This window comes from Salvelinus alpinus, chromosome 25, assembly GCF_045679555.1.
Source record: "Salvelinus alpinus chromosome 25, SLU_Salpinus.1, whole genome shotgun sequence".
Taxonomy (NCBI): domain Eukaryota; kingdom Metazoa; phylum Chordata; class Actinopteri; order Salmoniformes; family Salmonidae; genus Salvelinus; species Salvelinus alpinus.
This window is the reverse complement of record NC_092110.1, coordinates 29494147-29508140: the sequence shown is the minus strand read 5'-3', so window position 1 is coordinate 29508140 and position 13994 is coordinate 29494147. Positions and strand designations below refer to the sequence as shown.

Here is a 13994-nt window from a genome sequence, read left to right as displayed (position 1 = left end):
TGTGTATAATTATAAGGGACACTTCATGTTTTGTGGATAATATTTAAATTTACAGAGTAGTTGAGTTCCATTCCTGACAGGCTGATCACATTCAATAAGTCAAAATGCTGCCTCGTAAACTGTTTTATGGGTAATGCGCCTTGCAGGCAGATTAGCTGTCAACGTGCTTTATAGGAAGATGCATATCTGATCCAGGGGATGAGCTCTATTCCTGGCAGGCTGATCAGAAGCCTCAGAGGCTGATGTCAGGATGCTGCCTCATAGGCTGTTTCATAGGTAAGGCTCCTTGCAGACAGCCTAGAAGGTAGCATCCTGATATATCAGCCTCTGAGGCTGCTGTTTAATCTTTTCACCTGCCAGGAAAAGAGGGCACCCACTCTTGATCATATATATAATGTACTGACTGCTAATCTGCCAGCAAGGAACTATACCTATGAAACAGCCAACAAGGTAGAATCCGGACTCAGCCTCTGACTCTCTTATTGAATCTGATCAGCTTTTCAGGAATGGAGCTCACCCACTCTGTAAATGTAAATATTATAGTATTTAAATATTGAAGTGTCCCTTACAATTATACACATATCCATTATGTAAGCTAACAACCAGCATAGATAACAAGCTATCTAGCTATCTAGTTAACAAGACTACCTAGCTAACAAGCTAGCTAGCTCGCTCGCTAGCTCGCTCGCACAAGACTAGCCAAGTTAGCTGCGTTGTTGCTTGCATGCGATTGGCTGTTGTCCTGTGGGGTGGCACACAGCATGGGAGACAGTGTTCTCCTGCCAGGCATCATTCAGGGCTTAAATGCCACACGAGAGCTTAGCTCCCCCACAAGCTATTAGCTCAAGGTAAGGGAAAGTTAGCTTGCTAACATTCTAACTTAGAAACTGATAATGCGCTACAAACACAAATGAAAGCATGATGTTAGCATGAAATGTACCATTCCTTAGTGTAACATTCAATAAAAACGTATGTGCTGATCCACTGTGGGCTGTGCCGCCTCCGCCATACTGTCAATCTGTCATCAATACGTCCACTCCCATTTATAGAGTTTCTCATCATCTATACAAAACAGCATTGCTATGTCGTGATCATGAGATACATAAGTTGTGATCTCGACATAACGAGGGACTAATCTTTGGATTCATATATCCCCTCTGGACTTTCGTAGACACACCCTCACATCATTCAGTATATGGTTAGGGAAGCAGATCAAGCATACAGCAGTTTCAGACCCTAATAGAATTGTGAACCATATTGATACTCACCATAAAGTATACAACAAATAAACTGTATCGATATAGTGTTGCTAATTAACAGACCTACTAAATCTACGTCTGATAGCTACAATATCTGGTTTGCTGAGATTTCAGTACTCTTTATAGTAGTCTAGCCTATGATAATACTGTACCCTACCCTCCTCTCCCAGTGCGTGTTAGCCAACAGGGAAACACTGCTGATGTGGAAAAGAAGCAGAGCAAGCAGCAGTGGGCAATGCAGGAAACAGGAAACACATCCCCCCTCTTTAAATAAACGTTTGTTTCTTTGTTTGTTTATCGAAGTCCTTTTCTGAATTCAGCGGGGGGGAATTTTTCACGTGAGACAGTTAGGCTTAGGGGACCGTGTAGCGCTCAGTAGCCTGAGACTTCCTCTCCTGTCCTGTCCCAGACCTCTTTCTCTCCCTCTCTCTTCCCTGAAATGTGATGCTGGTGCTTTTCAGTAAAGCAGGCTGTTTTCTGCTGGCTTGCAATAGGAGCCTGCCGGGAGCCGATTCTGTGTAGAGTGTGTGTGTGTCAGTGTGTGTACCAGTACACAGGCAGGGGAAAGAGCCGTCAGTTTATCCAGCACTCCTTTTTCTCTCTATTTCCCCTCCCTCCCTCCTTCCCTCCCACAAACCACACTCGCCAAGATAGAGGTCCCGCTTGGCGGTACACAGAGAACCACTCAGCCCCTGATCCAGAGACAGCAGACGGAGAGAAGAGAGGGAGAAACGAGAGGACGAGAAATAGAGCGAGCGTCACATTCACGTTTGTTGTGGCTGCAGCGACCGAGAGGACAAGAGAGAGAGAGACAGAGAGAGGGGGGAAGACGACAGACGAGTGTGTCCTTGAAAACTGCATCACAACTCTTTCAAGAAAGCAGGAAGACTGTGAGTAACGTGCACCTCATCAGGGAAAGCGCGTGTGTGTGTGCGCGCATGTGTGTGTCCGTACATGCCTGTGTGCGTGCCTGTGTGTGTTTGTGTGCGTGTGAGTGTGTAGTGGTAAACCTGCTGCTCCTCCTCTGACCTGCCAAGCTGGGAGTGCTTGCTGTTGGATGTGCTAAAATTGTTTCACTGCCTAGATGCTCATGACAGGGGATTATGGACAATACAAAACGCTGTATGGTTCAGGAGAAGCTGCCAAACTTGGTGTGTGTGTGTGCGTGTTTGCGTGCTTGCGTGTGTACAGTACAATGTGAGCAGTATAGTACCATCTCTTTTGAGTAGTTTTGAAATATGGTTTGTGATTGAGAGCTTACTAGTAGTTGACCTAGAGTGTTCATATTTAATCATCTATTGGCACTCTTATTGAAGCCAGTGTGCAATATTATTACATACAGTATGTCAGTGTATCCCTTATCCGATTACTATATGCCAAAATATCAACCTTACAATATACAGTATGCAGTGTGCATGGTCTTAATTCTAGAAAATTAATTTAGATATGCAAACCCATAAGTACTACATTTCTTGTGTGAACATCAGTGGTCAGCCTCAGAATCTAGCCAATGTTTGTTGTGTATATTTAGAATATAGAGCGATGTGATGTGGGGCCTTTTTCACCAGCCAATTGAGGTCACTCACTCAATAATTTAAAAAGTCAGTGGTCATCGGCCGCATCTTTGGCCCATTCACAGTGAGCTGTGCAGGTCAGATACACAGCGAGAGGGTGGGTGTCTGTAGCTAGCTGGTACACCACAGCAAGTCCACTTCTATTGAGGGGGTAAGCAGGAATGATATCTGGAGAAATTACACCTCTTGTGTAAGCGAATGAATGTGTGTTTATTGCATTCTCATTTAAAATGAATCAAGATAGCTGAACCGCTATACTTACAATAACAGTACTTAGAATCCAAATGCTTATTCTGAATGGTTGAATGGGGGGCTTGGAGGAGGTAACATGGCGTCCTAGCTCTGACGTTGGTCAACATCTCTATATTCTATATCACTGTTCCCTCTGCTAACTTCCTTACAATGGGGTATTCTGCTATGGATGAATATGTTTGCTTGGATGTATCCTCTGTGTCTATTTCTACACTGAGACAAAGCTGCCCCTGAATGCTGATCTATGGTCAGTTTTGCGTCTCCCCCTTCTAATGGTTCAGTTTATGTTTTGAAGAGGGTAAGCTGATCCTAGATCAGTGCCTACGGGTAGGTCCAGCTCGAGGCCTGTATGACGTGTGTTCCTATTAATACCCATGCAGAGGGAGAGATGCCACTGGCTGTCCAATGACACACACACACAAACACACACAGAGAGAGAGACTGCTAATCAGAGATTCACAGCCCTTAGGCAGCTGCAGTCCTCTCCCAGTGATGTAGGCAGTGACATCATGTCAAGCAGGAAGTGGATTTTAGAAGGAATCATGGCGATCTGAAGCACGCCGAGCGGGACGTTCTTTCTTACTTCCTTCTTTCCTTCCGTTGTCTTTATCTATCTTTCTGTCTCTCCCTCTCCCCCGCTCCATCTCTCGATCTTTTGCTGAGTATTAAGTGAAAGTAACTATTTAGGATCTCTCTCCGATTGTTTGAAGTCATGTGTTTGTCCAGTCTATCTCTCTGTTCTCTCTAAGCCTGTATTTACTTTAATCCAGGCTTTGCTTCTGGCAACGAAAACCAAGTCAAATCCTGTAGACTTAGACCCAGGCTGATCCAATCATTAGTATTCCACTGCCATAATGTAGCCATCAACTTCAGGTCCCTTCCTCCCCCCCTCGTAAAAATGTATTCCTGTGCATGGCGGAGAGAGTGCGTGCGTGCGTGTGTGTGTGTGTGTGTGTGTGTGTGTGTGTGTGTGTGTGTGTGTGTGTGTGTGTGTGTGTGTGTGTGTGTGTGTGTGTGTGTGTGTGTGTGTGTGTGTGTGTGTGTGTGTGTGTGTGTGTGTGTGTGTGTGTGTGTGTGTGTGTGTGTGCGTGCGTGCGTGCATGCGTGCGTGCGTGCGTGCGTGCGTGCGTGCGTAGTACAGCAGGATTTGCGTGGTTTTGAGAAGACCCTGTGCATTAATGTAGCGGGATAGACCCACGTTTGATTTTCTTTCCAATGAAGTCGCCCATCACCTTAAGACATGACCAGAGCCGGTCAGATCTGCATGAATTCATTGGCTTGAATATAACCATATTGACGACACACACACACATATAGAAAAACTTTCAAAGTCTTCACATACGCTGCTGCTACTCTGTTTATTATTTATTGTTATTGCCTAGTCACTTTTACCCCAACCTACATGTACAAATTACCTCAATTACCTCAACTACCTCGTAACCTTGCACATTGACTCCTTGTATTCTCCTTCCCTATTTCTTTGGTTCTACTCTTTTTTCCCTATTTCCATTGTTCTACTCTCTCCTTCCCTACTTATATTGTTCTACTCTCTCCTTCCCTACTTATATTGTTCTACTCTCTCCTTCCCTACTTCTTTTGTTCTACTCTTTTTTCCCTATTTCTATTGTTCTACTCTCTCCTTCCCTACTTCCATTGTTCTACTCTCTCCTTCCCTACTTCCATTGTTCTACTCTCTCCTTCCCTACTTATATTGTTCTACTCTCTCCTTCCCTACTTCTTTTGTTCTACTCTTCTTTCCTTATTTCTATTGTTCTACTCTCTCCTTCCCTACTTCCATTGTTCTACTCTCTCCTTCCCTACTTCTATTGTTCTACTCTTTCCTTCCCTACTTCTATTGTTCTACTCTCTCCTTCCCTACTTATATTGTTCTACTCTCTCCTTCCATTGTTCTACTCTTTTTCCCCTATTTCTATTGTTCTACTCTCTCCTTCCCTACTTCCATTGTTCTGCTCTCTCCTTCCCTACTTCCATTGTTCTACTCTCTCCTTCCCTACTTATATTGTTCTACTCTCTCCTTCCCTACTTCCATTGTTCTACTCTCTCCTTCCCTACTTATATTGTTCTACTCACTCCTTCCCTACTTCCATTGTTCTACTCTCTCCTTCCCTACTTCCATTGTTCTACTCTCTCCTTCCCTACTACTTTTGTTCTACTCTCTCCTTCCCTACTTCTATTGTTCTACCCTCTCCTTCCCTACTTCCATTGTTCTACTCTCTCCTTCCCTACTTATATTGTTCTACTCTCTCCTTCCATTGTTCTACTCTTTTTTCCCTATCTTTATTGTTCTACTCTCTCCTTCCCTACTTCCATTGTTCTACTCTCTCCTTCCCTACTTCCATTGTTCTACTCTCTCCTTCCCTACTTCCATTGTTCTACTCTCTCCTTCCCTACTTCTATTGTTCTACTCTCTCTTTCCATTGTTCTACTCTTTTTTCCCTATTTCTATTGTTCTACTCTCTCCTTCCCTACTTCCATTGTTCTACTCTCTCCATCCCTACTTCTATTGTTCTACTCTCTCCTTCCATTGTTCTACTATTTTTTCCATATTTCTATTGTTCTACTCTCTCCTTCCCTACTTCCATTGTTCTACTCTCTCCTTCCCTACTTATATTGTTCTACTCTCTCCTTCCCTACTTATATTGTTCTACTCTCTCCTTCCATTGTTCTACTATTTCTTCCCTGTTTCTATTGTTCTACTCTCTCCTTCCCTACTTCCATTGTTCTACTCTCTCCTTCCCTACTTATATTGTTCTACTCTCTCCTTCCCTACATCCATTGTTCTACTCTCTCCTTCCCTACTTCTATTGTTCTACTCTCTCCTTCCCTACTTATATTGTTCTCCTCTCTCCTTCCCTACTTCCATTGTTCTACTCTCTCCTTCCCTACTTCTATTGTTCTACTCTCTCCTTCCCTACTTATATTGTTCTACTCTCTCCTTCCCTACTTCCATTGTTCTACTCTCTCCTTCCCTACTTCCATTGTTCTACTCTCTCCTTCCCTACTTCCATTGTTCTACTCTCTCCTTCCCTACTTATATTGTTCTACTCTCTCATTCCCTACTTCCATTGTTCTACTCTCTCCTTCCCTACTTCTATTGTTCTACTCTCTCCTTCCCTACTTATATTGTTCTACTCTCTCCTTCCCTACTTCCATTGTTCTACTCTCTCCTTCCCTACTTCTATTGTTCTACTCTCTCCTTCCCTACTTCTATTGTTCTACTCTCTCCTTCCCTACTTCCATTGTTCTACTCTCTCCTTCCCTACTTCCATTGTTCTACTCTCTCCTTCCCTACTTCCATTGTTCTACTCTCTCCTTCCCTACTTCTATTGTTCTCCTCTCTCCTTCCATTGTTCTACTCTCTCCTGCCCTACTTATATTGTTCTACTCTTTCCTTCCCTACTTCTATTGTTCTACTCTCTCCTTCCCTACTTCCATTGTTCTACTCTCTCCTTCCCTACTTATATTGTTCTACTCTCTCCTTCCATTGTTCTACTCTCTCCTGCCCTACTTATATTGTTCTACTCTTTCCTTCCCTACTTCTATTGTTCTACTCTCTCCTTCCCTACTTCCATTGTTCTACTCTCTCCTTCCCTACTTCCATTGTTCTACTCTCTCCTTCCCTACTTCCATTGTTCTACTCTCTCCTTCCCTACTTCCATTGTTCTACTCCCTCCTTCCCTACTTCCATTGTTCTACTCTCTCCTTCCCTACTTCCATTGTTCTACTCTCTCCTTCCCTACTTCCATTGTTCTACTCTCTTCTTCCCTACTTCCATTGTTCTACTCCCTCCTTCCCTACTTCCATTGTTCTACTCTCTCCTTCCCTACTTCCATTGTTCTACTCTCTCCTTCCCTACTTATATTGTTCTACTCTCTCCTTCCCTACCTCCATTGTTCTACTCTCTCCTTCCCTACTTCCATTGTTCTACTCTTTCCTTCCCTACTTCTGTTGTTCTACTCTCTCCTTCCCTACTTCCATTGTTCTACTCTCTCCTTCCCTACTTATATTGTTCTACTCTCTCCTTCCCTACTTCCATTGTTCTACTCTCTCCTTCCCTACTTCTATTGTTCTACCCTCTCCTTCCATTGTTCTACTCTCTCCTGCCCTACTTATATTGTTCTACTCTTTCCTTCCCTACTTCTATTGTTCTACTCTCTCCTTCCCTACTTCCATTGTTCTACTCTCTCCTTCCCTACTTATATTGTTCTACTCTCTCCTTCCATTGTTCTACTCTCTCCTGCCCTACTTATATTGTTCTACTCTTTCCTTCCCTACTTCTATTGTTCTACTCTCTCCTTCCCTACTTCCATTGTTCTACTCTCTCCTTCCCTACTTCCATTGTTCTACTCTCTCCTTCCCTACTTCCATTGTTCTACTCTCTCCTTCCCTACTTCCATTGTTCTACTCTTTCCTTCCCTACTTCTATTGTTCTACTCTTTCCTTCCCTACGTCCATTGTTCTACTCTCTCCTTCCCTACTTATATTGTTCTACTCTTTCCTTCCCTACTTCTATTGTTCTACTCTTTCCTTCCCTACTTCCATTGTTCTACTCTCTCCTTCCCTACTTATATTGTTCTACTCTCTCCTTCCCTACTTCTATTGTTCTACTCTCTCCTTCCCTACTTCCATTGTTCTACTCTCTCCTTCCCTACTTCCATTGTTCTACTCTCTCCTTCCCTACTTCTATTGTTCTACTCTCTCCTTCCCTACTTCCATTGTTCTACTCTCTCCTTCCCTACTTCTATTGTTCTACTCTCTCCTTCCCTACTTCCATTGTTCTACTCTCTCCTTCCCTACTTCCATTGTTCTACTCTCTCCTTCCCTACTTCCATTGTTCTACTCTCTCCTTCCCTACTTCTATTGTTCTACTCTCTCCTTCCCTACTTCCATTGTTCTACTCTCTCCTTCCCTTCTTCCATTGTTCTACTCTCTCCTTCCCTACTTCCATTGTTCTACTCCCTCCTTCCCTACTTCCATTGTTCTACTCCCTCCTTCCCTACTTCCATTGTTCTACTCTCTCCTTCCCTACTTCTATTGTTCTACTCTCTCCTTCCCTACTTATATTGTTCTACTCTCTCCTTCCCTACTTCCATTGTTCTACTCTCCCCTTCCCTTCTTCCATTGTTCTACCCCCTCCTTCCCTACTTATATTGTTCTACTCTCTCCTTCCCTACCTCCATTGTTCTACTCTCTCCTTCCCTACTTCCATTGTTCTACTCTTTCCTTCCCTACTTCTGTTGTTCTACTCTCTCCTTCCCTACTTCCATTGTTCTACTCTCTCCTTCCCTACTTATATTGTTCTACTCTCTCCTTCCCTACTTCCATTGTTCTACTCTCTCCTTCCCTACTTCCATTGTTCTACTCTTTCCTTCCCTACTTCTATTGTTCTACTCTTTCCTTCCCTACGTCCATTGTTCTACTCTCTCCTTCCCTACTTATATTGTTCTACTCTTTCCTTCCCTACTTCTATTGTTCTACTCTTTCCTTCCCTACTTCCATTGTTCTACTCTCTCCTTCCCTACTTATATTGTTCTACTCTCTCCTTCCCTACTTCTATTGTTCTACTCTATCCTTCCCTACTTCCATTGTTCTACTCTCTCCTTCCCTACTTCCATTGTTCTACTCTCTCCTTCCCTACTTCTATTGTTCTACTCTCTCCTTCCCTACTTCCATTGTTCTACTCTCTCCTTCCCTACTTCTATTGTTCTATTCTCTCCTTCCCTACTTCCATTGTTCTACTGTCTCCTTCCCTACTTCCATTGTTCTACTCTCTCCTTCCCTACTTCCATTGTTCTACTCTCTCCTTCCCTACTTCTATTGTTCTACTCTCTCCTTCCCTACTTCCATTGTTCTACTCTCTCCTTCCCTACTTCCATTGTTCTACTCTCTCCTTCCCTACTTCCATTGTTCTACTCCCTCCTTCCCTACTTCCATTGTTCTACTCTCTCCTTCCCTACTTCCATTGTTCTACTCTCTCCTTCCCTACTTCTATTGTTCTACTCTCTCCCTCCCTACTTATATTGTTCTACTCTCTCCTTCCCTACTTCCATTGTTCTACTCTCCCCTTCCCTTCTTCCATTGTTCTACCCCCTCCTTCCCTACTTATATTGTTCTACTCTCTCCTTCCCTACCTCCATTGTTCTACTCTCTCCTTCCCTACTTCCATTGTTCTACTCTTTCCTTCCCTACTTCTGTTGTTCTACTCTCTCCTTCCCTACTTCCATTGTTCTACTCTCTCCTTCCCTACTTATATTGTTCTACTCTCTCCTTCCCTACTTATATTGTTCTACTCTCTCCTTCCCTACTTCTTTTGTTCTACTCTTTTTTCCCTATTTCTATTGTTCTACTCTCTCCTTCCCTACTTCCATTGTTCTACTCTCTCCTTCCCTACTTCCATTGTTCTACTCTCTCCTTCCCTACTTATATTGTTCTACTCTCTCCTTCCCTACTTCTTTTGTTCTACTCTTCTTTCCTTATTTCTATTGTTCTACTCTCTCCTTCCCTACTTCCATTGTTCTACTCTCTCCTTCCCTACTTCTATTGTTCTACTCTTTCCTTCCCTACTTCTATTGTTCTACTCTCTCCTTCCCTACTTATATTGTTCTACTCTCTCCTTCCATTGTTCTACTCTTTTTCCCCTATTTCTATTGTTCTACTCTCTCCTTCCCTACTTCCATTGTTCTGCTCTCTCCTTCCCTACTTCCATTGTTCTACTCTCTCCTTCCCTACTTATATTGTTCTACTCTCTCCTTCCCTACTTCCATTGTTCTACTCTCTCCTTCCCTACTTATATTGTTCTACTCACTCCTTCCCTACTTCCATTTTTCTACTCTCTCCTTCCCTACTTCCATTGTTCTACTCTCTCCTTCCCTACTACTTTTGTTCTACTCTCTCCTTCCCTACTTCTATTGTTCTACCCTCTCCTTCCCTACTTCCATTGTTCTACTCTCTCCTTCCCTACTTATATTGTTCTACTCTCTCCTTCCATTGTTCTACTCTTTTTTCCCTATTTTTATTGTTCTACTCTCTCCTTCCCTACTTCCATTGTTCTACTCTCTCCTTCCCTACTTCCATTGTTCTACTCTCTCCTTCCCTACTTCCATTGTTCTACTCTCTCCTTCCCTACTTCTATTGTTCTACTCTCTCTTTCCATTGTTCTACTCTTTTTTCCCTATTTCTATTGTTCTACTCTCTCCTTCCCTACTTCCATTGTTCTACTCTCTCCCTCCCTACTTCTATTGTTCTACTCTCTCCTTCCATTGTTCTACTATTTTTTCCATATTTCTATTGTTCTACTCTCTCCTTCCCTACTTCCATTGTTCTACTCTCTCCTTCCCTACTTATATTGTTCTACTCTCTCCTTCCCTACTTCCATTGTTCTACTCTCTCCTTCCCTACTTCTATTGTTCTACTCTCTCCTTCCCTACTTATATTGTTCTACTCTCTCCTTCCCTACTTCCATTGTTCTACTCTCTCCTTCCCTACTTCCATTGTTCTACTCTCTCCTTCCCTACTTCCATTGTTCTACTCTCTCCTTCCCTACTTATATTGTTCTACTCTCTCATTCCCTACTTCCATTGTTCTACTCTCTCCTTCCCTACTTCTATTGTTCTACTCTCTCCTTCCCTACTTATATTGTTCTACTCTCTCCTTCCCTACTTCCATTGTTCTACTCTCTCCTTCCCTACTTCTATTGTTCTACTCTCTCCTTCCCTACTTCTATTGTTCTACTCTCTCCTTCCCTACTTCCATTGTTCTACTCTCTCCTTCCCTACTTCCATTGTTCTACTCTCTCCTTCCCTACTTCCATTGTTCTACTCTCTCCTTCCCTACTTCCATTGTTCTACTCCCTCCTTCCCTACTTCCATTGTTCTACTCTCTCCTTCCCTACTTCCATTGTTCTACTCTCTCCTTCCCTACTTCCATTGTTCTACTCTCTTCTTCCCTACTTCCATTGTTCTACTCCCTCCTTCCCTACTTCCATTGTTCTACTCTCTCCTTCCCTACTTCCATTGTTCTACTCTCTCCTTCCCTACTTATATTGTTCTACTCTCTCCTTCCCTACCTCCATTGTTCTACTCTCTCCTTCCCTACTTCCATTGTTCTACTCTTTCCTTCCCTACTTCTGTTGTTCTACTCTCTCCTTCCCTACTTCCATTGTTCTACTCTCTCCTTCCCTACTTATATTGTTCTACTCTCTCCTTCCCTACTTCCATTGTTCTACTCTCTCCTTCCCTACTTCTATTGTTCTACCCTCTCCTTCCATTGTTCTACTCTCTCCTGCCCTACTTATATTGTTCTACTCTTTCCTTCCCTACTTCTATTGTTCTACTCTCTCCTTCCCTACTTCCATTGTTCTACTCTCTCCTTCCCTACTTATATTGTTCTACTCTCTCCTTCCATTGTTCTACTCTCTCCTGCCCTACTTATATTGTTCTACTCTTTCCTTCCCTACTTCTATTGTTCTACTCTCTCCTTCCCTACTTCCATTGTTCTACTCTCTCCTTCCCTACTTCCATTGTTCTACTCTCTCCTTCCCTACTTCCATTGTTCTACTCTCTCCTTCCCTACTTCCATTGTTCTACTCTTTCCTTCCCTACTTCTATTGTTCTACTCTTTCCTTCCCTACGTCCATTGTTCTACTCTCTCCTTCCCTACTTATATTGTTCTACTCTTTCCTTCCCTACTTCTATTGTTCTACTCTTTCCTTCCCTACTTCCATTGTTCTACTCTCTCCTTCCCTACTTATATTGTTCTACTCTCTCCTTCCCTACTTCTATTGTTCTACTCTCTCCTTCCCTACTTCCATTGTTCTACTCTCTCCTTCCCTACTTCCATTGTTCTACTCTCTCCTTCCCTACTTCTATTGTTCTACTCTCTCCTTCCCTACTTCTATTGTTCTACTCTCTCCTTCCCTACTTCCATTGTTCTACTCTCTCCTTCCCTACTTCCATTGTTCTACTCTCTCCTTCCCTACTTCCATTGTTCTACTCTCTCCTTCCCTACTTCCATTGTTCTACTCCCTCCTTCCCTACTTCCATTGTTCTACTCTCTCCTTCCCTACTTCCATTGTTCTACTCTCTCCTTCCCTACTTCCATTGTTCTACTCTCTTCTTCCCTACTTCCATTGTTCTACTCCCTCCTTCCCTACTTCCATTGTTCTACTCTCTCCTTCCCTACTTCCATTGTTCTACTCTCTCCTTCCCTACTTATATTGTTCTACTCTCTCCTTCCCTACCTCCATTGTTCTACTCTCTCCTTCCCTACTTCCATTGTTCTACTCTTTCCTTCCCTACTTCTGTTGTTCTACTCTCTCCTTCCCTACTTCCATTGTTCTACTCTCTCCTTCCCTACTTATATTGTTCTACTCTCTCCTTCCCTACTTCCATTGTTCTACTCTCTCCTTCCCTACTTCTATTGTTCTACCCTCTCCTTCCATTGTTCTACTCTCTCCTGCCCTACTTATATTGTTCTACTCTTTCCTTCCCTACTTCTATTGTTCTACTCTCTCCTTCCCTACTTCCATTGTTCTACTCTCTCCTTCCCTACTTATATTGTTCTACTCTCTCCTTCCATTGTTCTACTCTCTCCTGCCCTACTTATATTGTTCTACTCTTTCCTTCCCTACTTCTATTGTTCTACTCTCTCCTTCCCTACTTCCATTGTTCTACTCTCTCCTTCCCTACTTCCATTGTTCTACTCTCTCCTTCCCTACTTCCATTGTTCTACTCTCTCCTTCCCTACTTCCATTGTTCTACTCTTTCCTTCCCTACTTCTATTGTTCTACTCTTTCCTTCCCTACGTCCATTGTTCTACTCTCTCCTTCCCTACTTATATTGTTCTACTCTTTCCTTCCCTACTTCTATTGTTCTACTCTTTCCTTCCCTACTTCCATTGTTCTACTCTCTCCTTCCCTACTTATATTGTTCTACTCTCTCCTTCCCTACTTCTATTGTTCTACTCTCTCCTTCCCTACTTCCATTGTTCTACTCTCTCCTTCCCTACTTCCATTGTTCTACTCTCTCCTTCCCTACTTCTATTGTTCTACTCTCTCCTTCCCTACTTCCATTGTTCTACTCTCTCCTTCCCTACTTCTATTGTTCTACTCTCTCCTTCCCTACTTCCATTGTTCTACTCTCTCCTTCCCTACTTCCATTGTTCTACTCTCTCCTTCCCTACTTCCATTGTTCTACTCTCTCCTTCCCTACTTCTATTGTTCTACTCTCTCCTTCCCTACTTCCATTGTTCTACTCTCTCCTTCCCTTCTTCCATTGTTCTACTCTCTCCTTCCCTACTTCCATTGTTCTACTCCCTCCTTCCCTACTTCCATTGTTCTACTCCCTCCTTCCCTACTTCCATTGTTCTACTCTCTCCTTCCCTACTTCTATTGTTCTACTCTCTCCTTCCCTACTTATATTGTTCTACTCTCTCCTTCCCTACTTCCATTGTTCTACTCTCCCCTTCCCTTCTTCCATTGTTCTACCCCCTCCTTCCCTACTTATATTGTTCTACTCTCTCCTTCCCTACCTCCATTGTTCTACTCTCTCCTTCCCTACTTCCATTGTTCTACTCTTTCCTTCCCTACTTCTGTTATTCTACTCTCTCCTTCCCTACTTCCATTGTTCTACTCTCTCCTTCCCTACTTATATTGTTCTACTCTCTCCTTCCCTACTTCCATTGTTCTACTCTCTCCTTCCCTACTTCCATTGTTCTACTCTTTCCTTCCCTACTTCTATTGTTCTACTCTTTCCTTCCCTACGTCCATTGTTCTACTCTCTCCTTCCCTACTTATATTGTTCTACTCTTTCCTTCCCTACTTCTATTGTTCTACTCTTTCCTTCCCTACTTCCATTGTTCTACTCTCTCCTTCCCTACTTATATTGTTCTA

General features: G+C 43.0%; 1 protein-coding gene across 1 annotated transcript in view; it reads left to right on the top strand.

Annotated features, from left to right (window-relative positions):
* The first annotated feature begins 1794 nt into the window (after window positions 1-1794).
* The window catches only part of LOC139553793 (estrogen-related receptor gamma-like), a 351374-nt gene continuing 339174 nt past the window's right edge, over window positions 1795-13994 (top strand). Inside the window, exon 1 of the mRNA XM_071366466.1 lies at window positions 1795-2149. The gene's annotated coding sequence lies outside the window, so the exon portion shown is untranslated. The remainder of the gene's footprint in view (window positions 2150-13994) is intronic.